Source organism: Aythya marila, assembly GCF_965140915.1.
Source record: "Aythya marila genome assembly, chromosome: 16".
In the NCBI taxonomy this organism is placed as follows: domain Eukaryota; kingdom Metazoa; phylum Chordata; class Aves; order Anseriformes; family Anatidae; genus Aythya; species Aythya marila.
Genome location: NC_139057.1, coordinates 15,213,073 through 15,230,229, shown reverse-complemented (window position 1 = coordinate 15,230,229; position 17,157 = coordinate 15,213,073). Strand labels below are relative to the sequence as shown.

At 38.1% G+C, this 17,157-nt stretch overlaps 1 protein-coding gene and 1 long non-coding RNA gene across 7 annotated transcripts in view; one reads left to right on the top strand and one right to left on the bottom strand.

Moving 5' to 3' along the window:
- Positions 1-8,342, bottom strand: part of LOC309884523 — a 122,432-nt gene extending 114,090 nt beyond the window's left edge. The window contains exons 1-2 of the long non-coding RNA XR_014318637.1: positions 8,090-8,342; positions 6,428-6,553 (exon numbers count right to left, since the gene is read on the bottom strand). This is a non-coding gene — a long non-coding RNA (uncharacterized lncRNA). The remainder of the gene's footprint in view (positions 1-6,427; positions 6,554-8,089) is intronic.
- A 191-nt stretch (positions 8,343-8,533) lies between these two features.
- Positions 8,534-17,157, top strand: part of SULF2 (sulfatase 2) — a 171,480-nt gene continuing 162,856 nt past the window's right edge. For 2 of the 6 annotated variants that reach the window (XM_082773488.1, XM_082773493.1), the window contains exons 1-2: positions 8,534-8,668; positions 9,174-9,257. The gene's annotated coding sequence lies outside the window, so the exon portion shown is untranslated. Of the gene's footprint in view, positions 9,132-9,173; positions 9,258-17,157 lie in introns of all 6 variants that reach the window. The other 4 variants (XM_082773489.1, XM_082773491.1, XM_082773487.1 and 1 more) reach the window with 3 other exon arrangements.

Here is a 17,157-nt window from a genome sequence, read left to right as displayed (position 1 = left end):
GACCAAGTTGTAAATGTCAAGTCAAAATTGAAGAAAAGTGCCTAAGAGATATTTCACAGTTACTTATAGTCAGACTTTTGTTACTATCAAAAAACTATATTCAGAAAAATAAATAAAAGCAGCACATAACAGAGTAACTGGTAGATAAGACATACAAACTTTAGATTGAAATGAGGTAAGACATACGAACTTTAGATTGAAATGGACTTAACACCAACAGTCTATCTTAACACCAACATCTATCTTTGCTGCTCTTTCCTAGAAAATCTGAAATGTCATCTATCAAAACTTTTAGATTACACTTCAGATGTATTACTCTATTATTCAGCATTAAAAGGGCACAACATGGGATGCACTGAAAACAGAGGGACTAACTTTTACATTCAGTCTTGAAACAATAAAAGCCATTCATCTAAAAACGCATATGCAACCAGACACAATCCATGTTTTCAGGTTTTACAGCTCAGTCAGCTGTAGGTTCTTAGAAACCCTCACTGTGACCTCACTGTAATAGTGGTTGATACAAATGGAGGGTTGACTTTTGAGTTGTACAGTCAAACAGAAAGAAACATGGGTGATTTCATTATATGTGTCTATTCTTTTTTGACCACAGTAACCTTCTCCTGTTGCAATCACAAAGTGAGAAACACAACAGATGCAACTAAAAAGAATGTAATACAGTTTATATGCACTTCTCCTTCATAGTTCTCTGATGCCTTGTGCTAAGAAATAGGTTAAACAAACAAACATATAACCAGTTTGCTCAAGCAGTGGAGATGGAAGTTCAAATGATAACTACCTCTCAGCAGGAATAAAATACAAAATTGATAGGGAATTTCATTTTTAATTATATTAACTACATGCAATTTTCCTACAAAAGTACCTGTCACAAATGAAAATGTTTCATTTAGGGAGTATAATGATTTATTATTTATGCTAAAAATATCAAGAAATCATCATAAATACATCACAACTCGGAAATCTCAAAGTCACAAATAAATCCACCCAGCCAATGGCACTTGATTTGAATTCCCTTTCTAAATCCTTACTGATTTAGACAGCGTTACTAACTCCTATCCCTTTGCACACCATGTGCTCATTGTTTTCTATGTTTCAGTAGCCAGAACATGATGATTTATCTATTTTAGGGCCAAACTCAAACGTGTAGACTTCAGTAAAATGTCTTGTCTTGCAAGGGTACAGTTCCCATGCACATTCAGGCTACTCACTTGCAAACATCAGGTGACAATTTTTTATTTTTCTGCAGTTAGTTCTACTCTCACAGCATAGCAATAAACATTAGAAATGATTATACGTGTTTAAGTTTACATTCTGCCTGACAAAGAAAAAAAGACAGGTTTTAGGCAAATCATGATCCTTGGAGGCGCTGTGTATCAAACTATATTTTACTGTGTAACATATACAAGAACAGCATTTGCTGTACTGTATGACATCATATATTGAAAAAGAACCCTACCTGGGATAAAGTGATTAATAAAAAAGCCTTCTGTTCTAATGGATTTTCCAAACAAAACTTTGATCCTTTACAAAAATCAAAGCAAATGCAAATTCACGTTTTTTTCAGTCTGGGAAACTTCAGCTTATTTTGGTAGGTTTTCATTTCAGTGACGAATGGGTTAAAAACCAAACAATGGCCTGGGCATTTATCCCACAATGTAGTTTCTTTCATAACAACCATATAATAGAAACTTCTGGGTGGGTTTCTCATTTGCTGCTCCTGCTTCCTAGAAGCTGCACAGCTCAGTCCCTTCCCCCTCCATAAATACATTCAGATTTCTTTACTCTGCCAATACAAAATTAAAAGGCAAAACCTTAAAGATCATAAAATAAGGTCTGTAGCGTGTGATGGCACTGTACTGGGAGCAGAAATTTCTTCATAATTTCTCTATAAAGGAAGAAATCTATTTTTTTTTATTATTATTTTTGATGTTTTATAGCAATATAGCAAGCAGCAAGAAGAGTACAGTGTTCACAAAGTACACTTGTTTTCTACCTAAAGAAAGGTATGTGCAAAAAGGATGTGTTACTGGGACATCTCCTTTATGCCAGGAACCTGTTTTATGCTTGGAAATCCAACTTACATGAAAGACTGACACTTGTTCATCCTTCAAAGAAAGACATGATTAAACAGATGCATGTAGTCCCAGGAAAATTTTTACCTATATACAGATTTAAAGACAGCATTAATAGATACATATTCAGTGCATATATTTTATAAGATTAAAATGCAAAAGAACTTCTGCACATAACCTCTGGTCCCTAGCACAAGCAATTCCCTTCAAGCCAAGCACCCTTGAGAACCCAGAGATTCCAAATATTGTTTCATTCACATTGAGATGTATCTCACTCTTGCAGGTCTGGTCTGAGTCCAATTATTATGTTAAAAAAAAAAAAAAAAAAAAAAAGGAAAATGGCATTTCTGTTAGCGATTTTTAAGTGGTAGAAGACTAGCAGCTAAATTCAGGTGTGACTGTTATTCAGATAGCATGCCCCAAAGGTCAGGGAGTGTTTGTTTTATTTTAAGGCTCAATATATAAAAACACATGTAGCATATATAAGTTAAGATACTGCCTTCCTATATGTGAGATATTGAACAGTTATCATGGTTGAGCCCGTGGTAACCACTGAAGCTTGAAAGATTTGCTGTATAACCAGAAATCCTAGATGTCAGAAGATCTAGTTAAGCTGTCACAACAGTTCCTGCTTTTCTTAATATCTATGAACCTATGCTTGTGTGGCCTAGCCTATAGCTGCACTGTTTACATTATTATGTCTTAGATCTCTAACAGGAAGCATGAGGAAAAGATTTAAATCCAGCTCGTGAATTAACCTATGTGATTGAAGACAGTAGCAGACCAATGCTTGCTTCTGAGGAGTTAAACTCAGAGCTGATTTAAAGTCTTGAAGAGTACATACTTGTCTGTTCTCCATCTACAAAATACAGATGTACTGATTAATATACAAGGGTACCTGCAGTAGCACTGTACATGTAAAACACAACTCTCCAGATACTGTAAGAAAAAAATCTGTTGTAACTGTTTAATCCCTCAAGAATTTTTTAAGCAAAGAATTCCCATAGAATTCTGCAGAAATTGCATTTTTGTTGATTTATGATACTTTTGAAACATACAAATAGTAGAAAGATCCATGTGCTTGTAACCAGGAAAGATGCCACATGCACATTCAACCCACACCAAACAAAATTATTAGATCTATGCATAAATCTGTATATGCAAGAGTGAGTAATTTCACAGTTATTGCAAGAAACTGTACTGTTAATTTGCCTGGTTCAAAATGAAATCATCAATCATGAGACTTGGCGCATATTTCATGGAATTACTTGATCTTTCTCATTAAAAATACAATTAAAGCATGTCATTTCTCTATGCACATTGCGTATGTATGTACAGGCATGATCTATTGATACAATCACAACTTTCTGACTTCAGTGAAATTGCAAAGGTTCATTAGAAAGGAAGAGACAGAGAATCCTGGCAGTTCTGAGATCTTAGGGGGTCATTTATTGTTGTAATAAATTTCATTTTTCTATCTGAAGGGTAGAGTCTAAACACTGTAATAGAGCAATATTGAGGTATTTATTTTACCTCATTTTTTCTTCAGCTGAAATACTAGCAAGGGAGTGTTTTACAGGTTGGCAGGCAGCCAGTCATTTCTCAGTAAATAATGTGAACCCTGTCCTGCAGCATAAAGTTGTACATCTTTTCAAAAAATGCTCAGTCCCCTGCTAAAGTCCAAAGAACCTTTGCTTACAAAGCGTCTGCAGAAACTTCTATAGAAAGCAACTCGGCCTAGGCTTCTCCACTAGATAGAGGTCTTTCTTACTCTGTCTCTTTTTCCTCACTGAAATGACTTATTTTACTCCTCCTCCTTAAGATGCTTTTCCTCAATATACCAGAGATAAAAAAATAAAAATCTTCTATAGCCTAAGTAAGGTGTCTTAGACCATCTTTCACCCAAAACCTGAAAAATTCTGCTCTGTCACTTTTAGTGCGAGATGCACAACTGTATCAAAGCAGACATGCAATATATGCAATTGCTCAGACAGCATCATTGGCAGGGCTCCATTATGACTCATGCATACTTGTAGTACATAATGAGTGTTCTGTGAATTTCAAATTAAGAAATTTGGTTTAGTTTCCAGTAGTTGATGTTGTAAATAGGCTCTGAAAGGGTAACTTCTGGATACATATAATTCAGATCATTCACGCTTAGTAGCTGGCAAAGGCAGGTTTAATGTCCTTAGACAGAAGATGCAGAAAATACAAAGCCAAAGAGTATGGGTGAACACATCTAGACAGGTGTATCTTCATAAATTGGACTGAAAAGGGAAATTCCACATGACAAAGGGAGTGCGATGAACATTCAATCAATTTTATGCAATGTAGAAACCAATACAGCAAGTTTTGGAAAGTCAGAAAGTCAGAAGAGAAAGTAGCATCTGAGCATGTGTGGGTAGCAGAAGGAACCTGATGGCTGTGATCGTTGTGTCAGCACAGCAACCTGACTTTATGTGTAATACATCAAAGAGAAAGCCAAACTTGTGGAAAGAAATATTGAGGCCTTTTTAAAAACAAAACAAACACACACACACATACACAAAAAGACAACATCAAACCTCTGTGTATCATTTGGCACCTCAGAAAAGGAAAAGATTTACAGCCACTGTTAAACATGTTCCTTGTAGCTACCCAAATGGTATGCCTTAAGCAGATATTGCTCTAGTATTGACCCTCTGCACGCGTGTGCTCACCCAACCAAACAGCACAGCTCAGGCTTTAAAATCCACAACAAAGCTCAACTGTTCAGTAGAAGGACTGCATGCTTTGCCGGAATTGAACACAGAACAGATTAATTAATCAATGTTTGCAAAGCCCTTTGAAATGGAAAAGTGTTCTGGAAACTACAGATTTCTATTACTTAAAACTTCCCTGTTAGCACTGAAGTTATACTCTATTTCCCTTAATGTGTTATGAGTAAGAGGATAGGAAACATGACATTGCAGATACCGGTTACCACAATTATCAAAGGCCGTGCAAAAACTCGAAGTTTCGATAGCTGTCTTTACACAGTAAGAGTAATCTTTAAGTCAAATAGAAAATTGTCTTATCTTCTGAAGTTCAGACAGTACTTTATGTACTTGTAGTATCATCTATTGATATTGTTGTTTTTCTTTTTTCCTTTCCTATAACAGATAGAGTTGTTGATTGCCAGCAGAAGACATGGCCCTGTGGGGTAGGAACATAACATTTCACTTACCATCCGCTGGCATTTTCAGTGGTTAGCACCATCCATCAATGCTTTTGTTTTCTCAGTAGTGTCAGCACATAAATGACGTTCCAAATGCTTTCATTTCTTCAGCTTCTGAGATGAATTTGCTTGCTTAGGTAAATTTGCTACGCTATCTAAGTCTAGGCCATGTCTTGCAACATTTAAAATAGTACGTTCATTTTCCTAACAGTTCCTGAGTCATGACTGGCACATAACCAAAATTAAAAATAATAAAAAAAAAAAAAACAGCTTTCGACAGTTTATAAAAAGTGGCAACATTCCCACAAATCTGCTTTGTCTTTATAACAAAGCAGCTTCTTTCTGACTGTAAGGTATGTTTAAGGCTGTAAGGTATGTTTCTGATTAGTTTACTCAATCCTGAGATGTTGTGTGTTGTTTGTTGTGTTTTTTTTTTTCCACTGGGAACTTAACATACATCACATGAAAAAAAAATAGGGCTTTAAGATTCAAACTTAATCTTTGTATTCACATTCTGAGTTTCACTCTCATGTTTTTGGCTGGTTCACTTCAGAGATTAGCCTGCTGCAAGATCCAAACCTGAACCAGTGGATTATTTGAGTCTTAGGGTTTGTTTTCAAGTTCCTGCTAGTATTTAATTACCGATGTTATTAATGTAATTTGATATATCTTTATTTGGGAAAAAGCAGATGGCAAGCACAATCGGAAGTGTTGGAATGATTGTGCTAATGGATCTTCTAAGACAGTAAGGATTTAAAAAAAATGATTATTGCAAATAATGGATACCAATATTTTTTAACTCTACAGAAGCATCAGCCTAACGGGTCACATTTCTCTCACCTTTGCATAAAGAAACCATGTGGGATAAAAGCTACAGGTTAACTATATGTAACATGCATATACAACTGGAAACATTTTTAATGTATACAATTAATTAATAAAAACTGTGATGAACCAGATGAGAGGGTATATTTAAAATAAATAAAAAATGAGCAACTGACTTTGGAATAAAAAACTGTAAACGCATTTTGTTTGTAAAATAAAAGACTTCATAGGGAAGCATTATTTTTGGACTTAAGGCATAATTTCTAAACTTAACAAGTGATTTATTACATCTGTGGACTGAGACACCACCTACCTGTACATGTTTTTGAGTTCTGCCAAGACTTCGTGTAGAGCTGAACAAATTATTTGTATTTTCAGTTTCTGTGGCCAGTTGTTTGTCTATGGATTGTTCCGTTCCTAGCCGTTATTTGTTTGAGGTCTACATATGACAACACACAAAGAGAAGAGCGTCTTTTTATGCTTATCTTTGGTACCTAGGACAGGACAATTGGTTTAATTGGTCTTGTAATGACAAATTCTCCCTTCAGACTTATAGACGTTTTGCATGCTTACATGAGGGTAAAATTTCATCCATCTGGAGGTTCATGAGAAAAAATGTAAACCATTTAAAGTATTTTTGAGTATTAAAAGTAATTGTATTTTTGATTATTTTTGCAATAATAAGATAAACTTCAACTGTATTGAGATCCTCTAATGCAATGAAAAAGCCTTCCTAGTGGGTTAGAGATGTGTGTCTTTGAAAAGTGTCTATAAGGAATAGCATGTGCTGTATGACAGAGCATTAGAACAGGTTGCCCAGAGAAATTGTTAAGTCTTCTTCAGAGATACTCAAAACCCAGCTGCATGCGTTCCTGTGCAATATGCACTTGATGACCCTGCTTGAGGAGTGGGGTTGGCCTAGATCTCCAGAGGTCACTTCCAGTATCAATCATTTTGTGATTCTGTATCATTTACATTTAATGACAATGCTGGGGTAGAATACAAATGGTTGACTTTATTTCCAGGAATCATAATTGGTCCACATACTAGTTTTAAACCCCAAACTCTTCTGAAACTGCTCTAGTGAGAAATAAGAATGTGACACTTTCAAAAAATGACAAAACTTCATTCAGAACATGGTTTACCATATGCAATAAATATTTTTTTCTTCTCCAGCACACATCTCAAGACTGTTTTGTTAACTTTAAGTTGTTGAATGCTGAAAAGAATTTACACCATTTTCTTGCCATGTCATCATAAAAACGTTACCCTGGAACCTGTCCGGAATAAAATAAGGTTCTCAGTCGCTGGATTTTCGGTGGAGAATCAACTGAAGATGTAGGGACTGGATTAAAAAGAATCATCTGGAAGGTCCGTAGCAAGGAAATAATTTTAAAAATCTCTTTCTATTCCTTTGTTTCCCTGTAAGGTGTGAGTGCATTTCAAATCTGTAGGGAGTTATGGAGAAGTGTGAAGTAAACCTGGAATGATGGGGCTGTTTTGCATGGTTTACAAGTATATGGTAAACATCTGAGCTACTTCCACTTGGAGTGGAGATAGGGACCCAGAATATGGGATCCTGTCCATACATTGTCCACATATCTGTGGAAAAATCTTCAAATTAGAAACGTGGAAGGCTAAAACTCAAAGCCGTTTAAATGGTCAGAGTATTGATTCTCCTGGAACAGCTTCTCCACAGGAGACGTAGAAGAATTCTCTACAGGAGATGTAGAAGTCTCCACACACCCACAGGAGTCGGCTCTGTGCCCCTCACAGCAGGCTGAAGCACACTGCTCCGTGCAGTACCACGGCCGGCCTCCCCACACCCCATGTGGAGGGCCCTGCCTAGCGTTAAGTGGGACGTGAAGAAGTTTTAATAGGCCAGAATTTTATTCCTCCCACCCCCAAAAGGATCTGACTCTCCCCTGCCCCCCCAATTTTTCCCTGATCTCCCCCCAAAACCTCTATATCGCACCTGGCGCCTGCAGCTGGGGCCATCCCCAGGGATCTTCTTCGAGATCTTCTTCTCCCCTCACCCTACAGCCACGGCGGGGCACTGCGGGAAGGCGCCCACCCGGCAGGGAAAGAGATGAGGGGAACGGACGGCGGCTGTGGGGAGGGAAGGGCACCGAGGGGACGGGGGAAGGCAGCGGCGAGCCTGAGGTGAGGGGGGCAGGAGAGGCGGGCACCGCCGCGGTCCCTCAGCGCGCTGGGCGACGGAGAGCGGCCGGCGGGGCCCTAAAGCTCCCCTCACGCTCGCCACCTCCTCGGCAGGGAGCCCCCCGGGCTGGGAGGCGGAAGCCCTTGGAGGAGGTGCCTCGCAACAGATGGTTAAAGCCGGCTCCTCGCCGCGGCCCGCATTGGAGGGAGGGAGGGAGGGAGGGAGAGAGGCAGCGGCCGGAGCTGCGCGGAGCGGCGCGCAGCGCCCCCAAGCCCGCTTTGCTCGCTCCCGGGGCGGGCGCTGAGGAGAGACCGCCGCCATCCCGCCACCCCCGCGCCTCCAGCCCTCGGCGGCTCCGGGCCACCTGCGAGTTTTAATCGCCCGCCGGGCGCTGTGAGTAACGCCGGGCCGGGCTGGGGCCGCCGGGAGGGCTCTGGCTGCGGGAGGCCCTGAGGGCTCGGCTCCTCAGGCTGCCACCGCCCGCGCTTGAGGCGGGCGGGTGAGCCGGAGCCGCCGGCTTTGCCGGCTGGAGCCGCCTTTTCCTCCGGTTTAACCCGTACGCGGGGAAGGTGCGGGAGCCGATCCTCCCCGGGACGGGCGGCTGTGTGGACGTCGGGCAGATTTTTATCACCTGTGAGGAAAACCCCCTGCCATTCGGTCCCCTTTCCACCCCGGCTTCGACGCTGGAGGCGGCTAATTACCGGGCTTTCCTGAGGTGCGGGGAGCGGCCGGCCCAAGGTCACGCAGCGAGGCAGTGGCAGAGCAGGGGAATAGCTTAAAAAACTTCTGGTGCCCGGTCCTGGTGTCGGCTCAACGAGGCTGCAGGGCTCCGGGCAGGGATGGGGTCCAGCTGTAGGTAGGTCTCTGATTACCTCGTCTTTTTGTTCTCCTTCAAAAGGTTGCCTACTGATGTGAAACCACACAGAGGTGCAATGTCCGTGCTGTCTCCCTCATCTTCTCTAGCCTGCAAGCATGTAAATGAGTACGTATATAGGCTTACTTTTCTTTACTAATATTAAGTTCAGTAGATAAAAACAGAAATTGTTAGATTATGTTTTGTCTTCAGGTTTATAGTATTAATAAGTAATGTCTGATATTAATAGTAAATGTATTCACATGCCATCAGAGAGGAATTATCAGAAAAAACCTTAATTGCTTGGGTGTTAACTGTATGCCAAAACTAACCTGTAGTGCAATGCGTTTTATGCTCAATGCATGTAAAAGATTTGGTGGGCCATGTCATAAAGCTAATGTATGATGGGTTTAAGAGTTCTCCAAAATATGCAGTTTCAGTAATTGTCTTAATATTAGATTTTTGCAAAATGATCTTCTTTCCTCCCTTCTCTCTTTATCTCTAAACATATTTTTTATGAGTTCAGATAAAGGTATTCTACATTCTTCTGCCCCCACTAACAGTCAGTGTTTCTCTGAAGTTTCTTCTTATGTTCAAATATACATTTAGATTCTAAGGATAATGCTTTGACTAAACATATTAGAGTCCTCTAAGTAAATCCTCTTCATGTAATTTTGCAGGGCTTTGCATTTCACACCATGTCATGCAGCAATTAAACTTAAAAAGTTAAATGTGCTTTTTCAAAAACTGACCACCTATCCTTCTCAATTTTACCTTACCCTTTCTGCTTGGTTAAGGGGTGTGTAGAAATGCAATATGAGGGATTTAGGAAGGCACTCAGAATATTAGTGTAAATAGGGCAGATTAATTTGCATTAGACAGTTCAGGTGAACTCTGGACTCTCTTCTAAACAAATCTTGGAATTCAAGGCAAGGTTCCTGTATGATTTTTGCGTGTGTGTCTTTGTTTTAACTTTATTCAGAAAACAATGCATTATTCCCAAGGTAATTAATGGACTTTTTTTTTTTTCTTTGGACTTTAATATTTGCAAAAAAGAAGAAACCTCTTTGTGCTTGCATTTGGGCTATGCAACACTTCTTTTGCTGCAAGGATTCTTTGCAAGGAGTCTTACTTCAGGTAACTTCTAGCTAGAAGTGTTTGCCCTTGCTGTATAAAAACCGTCTTGATTAGTCATATGTTTCAGTACTGATACTTTATCATTTCTTTTAAATGGATAGGAAAAAGTCTGAAGTCAGTTCACCGAAGTTAACTCACATTATTTCATTAAACAAATTATTAAGTTAAAATAGTTGATGCTTTGCTATGGCCCTGTATGTTTTGTTTTTAAAAATAGTCTGTGTTGCATTGTTGGCACTTACTTTCAAGCATCTGTTACAAGGACTTCAGGCAAGAAGAATCATGGGTGTTCATCCAAATAAACAGAACTCAAAATGGCTTGGTGATGTCAAACTTGGAAATAAAATTGATTTGTTTACAGTAAGTTGGTAACGTAACTGAATGAATAGGACTGTTTTCTGTTGCAAATGAAGAAAAAGGTGGTGGAGTAAAGCAAATACTTGTGCAGTATAGCAGCAGAAATATTTTTGAGATGCTGGAATTAATAGTAGGAATAAAGATAACTGTAAATAGCTTCCTTTTTATGAAGGAGCTATTGCAAAAAAAAGATTAACGGGCCAGTAATCAGTATGTACTGTTGTCTTCTGTTATTACAGTGGAAAGTGGAAATGGAAAAATAAATATCTGGTATCTCAAAGATCTCTACAACTTGGAAAAGGTGTGGATTTATTTAATCTTCCCTTCAAAATTGTTTTTAGAAATAATTAATTTGAATTTCAGGCTTCTTGCTTTTTAGATAGCATAGAATGATTGAAGTCTTTTCTAAATGATTGTGCTTCCTAAAAACCACATTTTTCTCTTTTCCTCTCAAGATTCTTTCCTCAGCCACCTATGAATTTCAGAATAGAGCAAAAGTGAGCTCAAGAGCTGCTACCAACCCATCAGAGCATTTTGATTAAAGTTGTTTCTGAGATCCTACTTCTGTGTAGAATTCTCTGTGCTTTTGCCAATTTCCATTAAGTGTAGATAAGACTTGGCTTTCTAATTTTCCCTTGCAATATCATTGATAGAACAGATTCTCATTTTTGTCAATACACTGGGCTAATTTCTCAGGCTGGAGTGGGCATTCTGGAGAATGAGATACAGGCCTACATTTTCAGTATGAAATTAGATGTTCCAGAATGCTTACGGGTTTTGAGAGTACCTGGATTTGTTCCAGTGTAAGCTATGATTTGATTTGAAACCTGAAGAGCTGTCACGAGTGTCTTGTCATTTGTTTTGTTTTTGTTTTATTTTCCCTTCCCATTAGTGGTATCTAATACACTTGGATTTTTAGTTAATCTTTCAGAAACTGTCTGCATTTCTCAAAATTGTTTGTTGCTAGTTACCTGCCTCTACCCTATCCCTCTCTCTCACACACACACCCCAAATGGTACATATGGAGTGATAATGCAAGTCTGTTAAGGGAGGATGTCAACTAATTAGTGGTTGACATCTGTAGGAGGATAAAAGATTTGTAATACTTGCAAATATTGCACATATTCAGAAAACAAGTCTGAAATATTACCTCAGCTGTGTCTCATTAGTAGATATAACCATGCCTTTCTACAAATACAAATGCTGAAAGTCCAAAGGTCTTCAGCAAGAAGCAGCATCCAAAGAAACGTTGCTTGTGAGGCAGTAAGAACATCTTAGTAAACAGATAATTTAATCTTCCCTCTTGTAAGGAGTTGTACTTGAGTTCCAGTGTTCCCATAACACAGGAAATGCATGCCAATCTCCTGTGACTGCCACAGGATCTGTCATGTGCAGATCTCTGCATGCTAATATCTACAGTGGTCTTATCTTCCCACAATGCAAAATTCCATTTTCTGTATCAACGCAGTTTAAATATACAATTGGGTAACACTTTTTTTTTTTCTTTTTGTGAATACAGTAGTTCAACAGTTTAACCTAGACCCACCTCTGTGTCTGTGGTTGTGTGTGTGTATGTACACGAGAAATACGGGGTTATGTACTTGTATTCTTATTTTTCCAGATCCTGGTGAGTGAGATTTCCCATGAAAGTGTTTGAGATAATGTCTTACTTCTGCAGTTTGGCTGTGGTAGGAAATCTGTTTTGGTGCTCAGAATGACACTAAAGTGAAGTAATTAATGTGAAAGATCCAAAAACATAACAATAGGAGATCTTATTCAAATGCAACTTTCTGTAAAGCTGAATAAGAGTCACTGTTAAGCAGCTATTACTTTATTTAGTTTTACAACACCCTATTTTATACTTACAGCCTTTGCAATGCAGATACAGTTCCTACTCTAAATCTGTACAGAATAAACTGAAGTAACTAAGCAGATGAAATATATACGGTTACACGTTGACATTTCTAATCTGGTCTTGTAGCAGTGATGTGTTTTTTTTCCCCTGTGAACAATGTAGAAGCTTTTTATGCAGTTACTATCTGTAAGGAGCTTATTCCAAATCTTTGTTTCATTATTTTGTATTTGTCACTATATGTTCCAGTGTTTTGTCTTACTTTTTTCCACAGTAAAATCATGAGTAGTTCATAGTTCAGTAAGTTTGAGCAGCTTGTGGTAGAATACAAGTTTTGATGTGTGATCACTAGTACTAATTAGCATGGTTAATGGATTGTTGGAAGAGAGTGTCAAAATAAAGAGGTGTCTGTTAGGCTCCAGAGTCGTTTCCAATCTGCCTGTGGTATTCAAAAATAAAGGTAGTGTCTTTGAGGAAACCACTGTAAATATCGATACCTCACAAGGAGTAACAAAAGTACTGGCTAAAGTCTCATTGCTCCAGAAAGACAAATGCCATTTTAAAAATAAGCAGCTTCTTATTTAAAGTTTCTAAAAAGAAAGCGGTTGTATTGCCTGTTTTATCTGAAGATCTTGGAGATGCAGCAATCATTGTAGAGGCCTGAAAATACTGATCCAGGAGGTAGAAAGCACTATAACCAGTGATGCTGGGGTGATCTGATAGTTCTGGCCAACTCTGACTGAGTCAGTGAACATGACTACCAAGTTTAATAGATGGGGTCAGTGTATTTAGGAATTCGGCATTTTCTGGAAATACTTGGGAAAAGAAGATCAGGGATCATCAAGATGCTGAAGTATGTCAGAAGGTGATGTCATTTGCATCTAGAAACCATATAAGGAAAATTTTGTGAAGCTCCATGCATATTTAGGAACAACATTTCTGATCCTTCTCTCATGCAAAATATCTGGTAGGACTCTTCAGAAATAAAAGGATCTTAATATTGGCAGGTCTTCACAAGGCTTTCTAGTTCAGTTTCCCTTAACTCCTTTTCCAGTTTTCCCTTTTTGTCTTTGTTAACAGTAGTAATGTTTATGTTGCATTGTTAAAATTGTGTAAATTTTCAGGTGGAGAGTGCAGATAGGATAAAAGTAATGAAATGCATGTTTGTTTTTTTTTCTTGGGGGGGTATAATTACAAGGTTGTTTCATGTGAATTTAAGTATGTGTAGTGAACAAGATTTGCAGCAAACTCCAGGTATTAATTTGTGCTGTTTGGCTCACTAGTTCTTAATTCTCTGCACTGCTGTATTCTCTCTAGTGCAATTAAATAGTTATTGTTTATTGTCTTTTGAACAAATGTTTGTGTATAGTTCCATTGTTGGATGGATTTCCCTCCCTCCCCACAGCAATGAATAATGTGAATTGCTTCAACTTCTAAGATGTTTGTGTTGTTGTTTTTTTTTGTTTGTTTGTTTGTTTTAAATAAAAGTCTACATGACTTACTGCTATAACTTTTGAAATTCTGATATAACCTCAGATATCTAATAATAGTGTATAAATTATTCATATACTAAGATAAATATGTCTAGTATTGTTCCAGTTCATATGCTAAGGTATTCCTTAAACCAGGTCACCTATGTGACTTCAGTGTCTTTGAGGTTCCTTTTCCCTAATTTTACTAGACTACGAGTCATCTTCATCACCAGTTTTTGCCACCTTTGTGGCTTTGCAGCCAACATACAGCTTATGCCTTTGGAAAGAGCAAAAAGCCAGCTGTGCTACTGACTATAATATTTAGAATTATTGACTTGTTTGTTTTTTTGGTAAAAAATAACTCTTTGTTACTAATCAGGATAAGGCAAATATCTGTTATTAATTACTTCAAGATGAACATTAGGTGTTTTAGCTACTATACTTCCTTTGTCCACCCTTATTTTGAGGTATATTCCACGCATACAGGGTAAATAACTGTTCAAAATAATTTAACTTTTAGACTTCATCCATCCTCATTTTTCCCTATGTTTTCAGTACCAGCAAGATTTGACGGGCTTTCAAAAAAATCTGGCTTCTTTAAATCATTCTTACTTTGTTGGGGGGAATGTGTAGAAGACGTCTGTGACTTACAGAAAAATTATATGGTTCTGCACTTAAACTTTTTTATCATAGTTTTTGTGTGAAGAAACAAATTACTGTACAGAATGTAACTCATCTGTACACAGAGAAGGGTGAAAAGGTGGTGACTTCTGCCATCATTTCATTTGATACGTCTTTGGATCTTCCTGTATACCTAGAAATACTGTGATGCAATGGTTTCTGTGACCCACTTGGATTCTTTTCTGATTACTCCGAATCCTCATACGCTGATGAAAGTGGAGGCAGCTGTAAGACTGCAGATAAGTGAATTCCAATTAGTGCCTTTAAATCACCATCAAATGATCTGTCTTTAGTCACACTTGTCTGGTAGTCTAACTACAGAATCAAGGCAATTTTATACTTTTTTTTTTTTTAATTTCCTTGAATGCAATATTTGCATGGGTGCTCTTCTCAGCGCTGTCTGCTAGAGAACAGACTTGCAACTAGTAGTTAACTGTGATACAAGACCCTGTAGGTTCTGTAGCTGTTCACAGTGTGACATTAATGGTGTTAAATTAGCAACATCAGCAATATTAACTAATTTCCTCATTCAGACCGTGACATTTGTTTGGTAAAAGGATCATTAAACATATGCAAACATCCTATGTGCAGTAAAAGGTCTTTGGGCCCTGACAAATGATAAATGAGAAAATTACCAGTTGTAGGAAAATGTAAATATCATTCTTTGGAAATCTGTCCTCTGGCAAGAGAAAAATGTTCCCCTCTAAGCCATGAAGGATTCATTATATTCTTTTCACATCTGTAAAGAAAGCTAGAGAATATTTTACATACTTAACGCATATCTTGATGTCTCTTCTTTCAGGCACTGCTGTTGAATTGGGATTTGTCCTGGTTTTGTTAAGCGAGTACTCCAGCAGTGCGCTGCAGAAAGAAGTGCTGTAGCCTCAATTAACTCCTCCTATAATCTTCTGAATAATTTTGAGTCCATCATATATTTTTGTTATTAACAGCTTTAGGTTATTATTTTAATCATCTGTAATGCAAGGGATTAAAGCAGGGGCTCACATATTGATTGCCTTTCCATCAGATGACTCCATAATTACTACAGATGTAATACGAACCTGCATGTTAACTGATGAATGTATTTATCATGGCTTCAGGGTAAGGCTTAGTCTAGTTTCTGACAATCTTGAGTGACATTTTTACACTCCCTATCTCCAGCTGTATAGGATTTGTAGTGTCAGGTTAGAGAACTAACATCACCAGCTTCAGAACAGAAAAGCTTCAAATATGATGTGCTTGCAGTAGCTTATTACCTAGTCTGATTCATGGGTAAAGTTTCTAGCTGCTGCAGCAATGTTTTAAGCATGACTGAGTGCTGTATTTCAACCACTGCTGTTTGCCTCATTACAGCTGTGGCTCAAGTTCCTGTGCTGTCCCACAATAAAACTCAACTATGAATTCATCCTGCTTTTATCTTGTGATGTCAGTGCAGTTCAAAAAGAGCCCCACAGACTTGATAGTTTTTGTCATCTTCAAAAAGACAAAAATAATTTTCTGTGACTTGAAAACTTCTTGTCAGTCTTTTCAAGAATGGAGTTGTTATAAGCTGTTTAAATAGCTGTTACGTTAAATATTAAAAACTTTAAAATGGCTGAAAAAATTGACTTTGGATTAGCTAACAACAGTATCTTTTTCCCTTCCTCTGGAAGCTAGATTTGCCAATAACAACCCTATAAAATTGTGAGAGGTTTATTTAAATACATTTTTATTTTATTTATTTTATTTTTTTTTCCCAAAATTGGTCTGGTCAATTCCATTGCCTGGAATGTCTGATGCTTCTGGTCTTGGTTGTGGATTCTTGATAGTTTTTCTAGGATATCATTCCCAAGCTAGTAAGGCATGTACTTTGATGTATGCTAAGATCAACTAATAGCCAAGCATAATTTGATGCATTCATTCTTTTCTAGATGTATGTGGGCTGTACCACCCTATACCAGACTCCATAACTCTGATTCAGAAAAGCGTTTTAAGAAAAAAAAAATAAAGTCAGTATAGCAGAATCTTCTAAAAAGTGAAGACTTCAGTTTTTAAATGAGCACTGAACTGTGGGAAAGGAGATGAGGGAGTGGGAATAGAGCCTGAATTTGCCCAGTTTTGTGCAGGATGGTATCCTGTATGCCGCATGATGTTTTGGTACCAAGAGGTAAACAAAGCACATTAGCACCAGTAATGCTTAAAAGCTGAACCTGAAATGAAATCCCTCCCTCACTTACGACTAGAACTAGTCTAGAACTTTCTAGAGACTGGGGATATGATTTGCATCCCAGCTTGCTGGGTGCTGTCAAGTATCAGTGTTTTTTATCTCTTCAGGAGTTATCATGAACGCTTGAGGTAGGAACTACCTAGGAGGAATCTAGGGGAAAGCAATACAATGAGTTATGATCTGAAATATGTATTAACCCAGTTAGTGAATACTGAGTTTATTGGATTTAAAATTCCCTAGGTTGTTTAAGATTTTGACACAAACAAGTCAGCTTTGTGTCTACTGTGGATAATACAAGGTAGAGCAAAATTGCAGTAGGTGAGA